Below are 2,500 nucleotides of genomic sequence, written 5' to 3' on the forward strand. Positions count from 1 at the left end.
AAATAAACAAAAATTTTTTTATGGAATACATATATTAAAATAGGTTAAAATCTTAAACAAATAAAAAAATGTTTTGTTCTAAATCGTATAAAACAGATTTTAATAGTTGGATTTAGCGAGCTGATGCAAGCAACAAAAAAATGAATTCGTAGACGACAGGATTCGAACCTGCGCGGGAAGATCCCAATGGATTTCAAGTCCATCGCCTTAACCACTCAGCCACGACTACTTGAGTGGCTGGTGGTTCCCAAATTTTTATTCTCCAGTATTCAGCGAAATAAACAAAAATTTTGTTATGGAATACATATATTAAAATAGGTTAAAATCTTAAACAAATAAAAAAATGTTTTGTTCTAAATCGTATAAAACAGATTTTAATAGTTGGATTTAGCGAGCTGATGCAAGCAAGAGAAAAATGAATTCGTAGTCAGCAGGATTCGAACCTGCGCGGGAAGATCCCAATGGATTTCTAGTCCATCGCCTTAACCACTCGGCCATGACTACTTGAGTGGTTGGTGGTTCCCAAATTTTTATTCTCCAGTATTCAACTAAATAAACAAAAATTTTGTTATGGAATACATATATTAAAATTGGTTAAAATCTTAAACAAATTAAAAAATGCTTTGTTCTAAATCGTATAAAACAAATTTTTATAATTGGATTTAGCGAGCTGATGCAAGCAACAGAAAAATGAATTCTTAGTCGGCAGGATTCGGACCTGCGCGGGAAGATCCCAATGGATTTCTAGTCCATCGCCTTAACCACTCGGCCACGACTACTTGAGTGGTTGGAGGTTCCTAAATTTTTATTCTCCAGTATAGATTTTTATAATTGGATTTAGCGAGCTGATGCAAGCAACAGAAAAATGAATTCGTAGTCGGCAGGTTTCGAACCTGCGCGGGAAGATCCCAATGGATTTCTTGTCCATCGCCTTAACCACTCGGCCACGACTGCTTGAGTGGTTGGTGGATTCCAAATTTTTATTCTCCAGTATTCAACTAAATAAACAAAAATTTTGTTATGGAATACATATATTAAAATTGGTTAAAATCTTAAACAAATAAAAATATGTTTGTTCTATATCAAATAAAACAGATTTTTATAATTTGATTTAGCGAGCTGATGCAAGCAACAGAAAAAAGGATTCGAAGTCGGCAGGATTGGAACCTGCGCGGGAAGATCCCAATGGATTTCTAGTCCATCGCCTTAACCACTCGGCCACGACTACTTGAGTGGTTGGTGGTTTCTAAATTTTTATTCTCCAGTATTCAACTAAATAAACAAAAATTTTGTTATGGAATACATATATTAAAATTGGTTAAAATCTTAAACAAATAAAAAAATGTTTTGTTCTATATAGTATAAAACAGATTTTTATAATTCGATTTAGCGAGCTGATGCAAGCAACAGAAAAATGAATTCGTAGTCGGCAGAATTCGAACCTGCGCGGGAAGATCCCAATGGATTTCTAGTCCATCGTCTTAACCACTCGGCCACGACTACTTGAGTGGTTATTGGTTTCTAAATTTTTATTCTCCAGTATTCAACTAAATAAACAAAAATTTTGTTATGAAAGACATATATTAAAATTGGTTAAAATCTTAAACAAATAAAAATATGTTTTGTTCTAAATCGTATAAAACAGATTTTTATAATTGGATTTAGCGAGCTGATGCAAGCAACAGAAAAATGAATTCGTAGTCGGCAGGATTCGAACCTGCGCGGGAAGATCCCAATGGATTTCAAGTCCATCGCCTTAACCACTCGGCCACGACTACTTGAGTGGCTGGTGGTTCCCAAATTTTTATTCTCCAGTATTCAGCGAAATAAACAAAAATTTTGTTATGGAATACATATATTAAAATTGGTTAAAATCTTAAACAAATTAAAAAATGCTTTGTTCTAAATCCTATAAAAAAGAATTTTATAATTGGATTTAGCGAGCTGATGCAAGCAACAGAAAACTGAATTCGCAGTCGGCAGGATTCGAACCTGCTCGGGAATATCCCAATGAATTTCTAGTCCATCCCCTTAACCACTCGGCCACGACTACTTCAGTGGTTGGTGGTTCCCAAATTTTTATTCTTCAGTATTCAACTAAATAAACAATAATTTTGTTATGGATTACATATAAAAAAATTGGTTAAAATCTTAAACAAATAAAAATATGTTTTGTTCTAAATCGTATAAAACAGATTTTTATAATTGGATTTAGCGAGCTAATGCAAGCAACAGAAAAAATAATTCGTAGTCGGCAGGATTCGAACCTGCGCGTGAAGATCCCAATGGATTTCTAGTCCATCGCCTTAACCACTCGGCCACGACTACCTGTGTGGTTGGTGGTTCCCAAATTTTTATTCTCCAGTATTCAACTAAATAAACAAAAATTTTGTTATGGAATGCATATATTAAAATTGGTTAAAATCTTAAACAAATAAAAAAATGTTTTGTTCTATATCATATAAAGCAGATTTTTATAATTTGATTTAGCGAGCTGATG

The 2,500-nt window shown here is 33.6% G+C and overlaps 8 non-coding genes across 8 annotated transcripts; all 8 read right to left on the minus strand.

Annotated features, from left to right (window-relative positions):
- Nucleotides 1–147: 147 nt before the first annotated feature.
- Nucleotides 148–229, minus strand: TRNAS-UGA (transfer RNA serine (anticodon UGA)). The gene has a single exon. It is a non-coding gene; the product is annotated as a tRNA-Ser (tRNA).
- Nucleotides 230–422: 193 nt separating this feature from the next.
- TRNAS-AGA (transfer RNA serine (anticodon AGA)) lies at nt 423–504 on the minus strand. Its single transcript has one exon. It is a non-coding gene; the product is annotated as a tRNA-Ser (tRNA).
- A 193-nt stretch (nt 505–697) lies between these two features.
- On the minus strand, nt 698–779 carry TRNAS-AGA (transfer RNA serine (anticodon AGA)). The gene has a single exon. It is a non-coding gene; the product is annotated as a tRNA-Ser (tRNA).
- A 93-nt stretch (nt 780–872) lies between these two features.
- Nucleotides 873–954, minus strand: TRNAS-AGA (transfer RNA serine (anticodon AGA)). Its single transcript has one exon. It is a non-coding gene; the product is annotated as a tRNA-Ser (tRNA).
- Nucleotides 955–1,146: 192 nt separating this feature from the next.
- TRNAS-AGA (transfer RNA serine (anticodon AGA)) lies at nt 1,147–1,228 on the minus strand. Its single transcript has one exon. It is a non-coding gene; the product is annotated as a tRNA-Ser (tRNA).
- Nucleotides 1,229–1,421: 193 nt separating this feature from the next.
- On the minus strand, nt 1,422–1,503 carry TRNAS-AGA (transfer RNA serine (anticodon AGA)). The gene has a single exon. It is a non-coding gene; the product is annotated as a tRNA-Ser (tRNA).
- A 193-nt stretch (nt 1,504–1,696) lies between these two features.
- TRNAS-UGA (transfer RNA serine (anticodon UGA)) lies at nt 1,697–1,778 on the minus strand. Its single transcript has one exon. It is a non-coding gene; the product is annotated as a tRNA-Ser (tRNA).
- Nucleotides 1,779–2,246: 468 nt separating this feature from the next.
- On the minus strand, nt 2,247–2,328 carry TRNAS-AGA (transfer RNA serine (anticodon AGA)). The gene has a single exon. It is a non-coding gene; the product is annotated as a tRNA-Ser (tRNA).
- Nucleotides 2,329–2,500: the final 172 nt, after the last annotated feature.

Source organism: Parasteatoda tepidariorum, chromosome 3, assembly GCF_982258835.1.
Source record: "Parasteatoda tepidariorum strain Cologne lab strain chromosome 3, Ptep-v5.0, whole genome shotgun sequence".
NCBI classification, from domain to species: domain Eukaryota; kingdom Metazoa; phylum Arthropoda; class Arachnida; order Araneae; family Theridiidae; genus Parasteatoda; species Parasteatoda tepidariorum.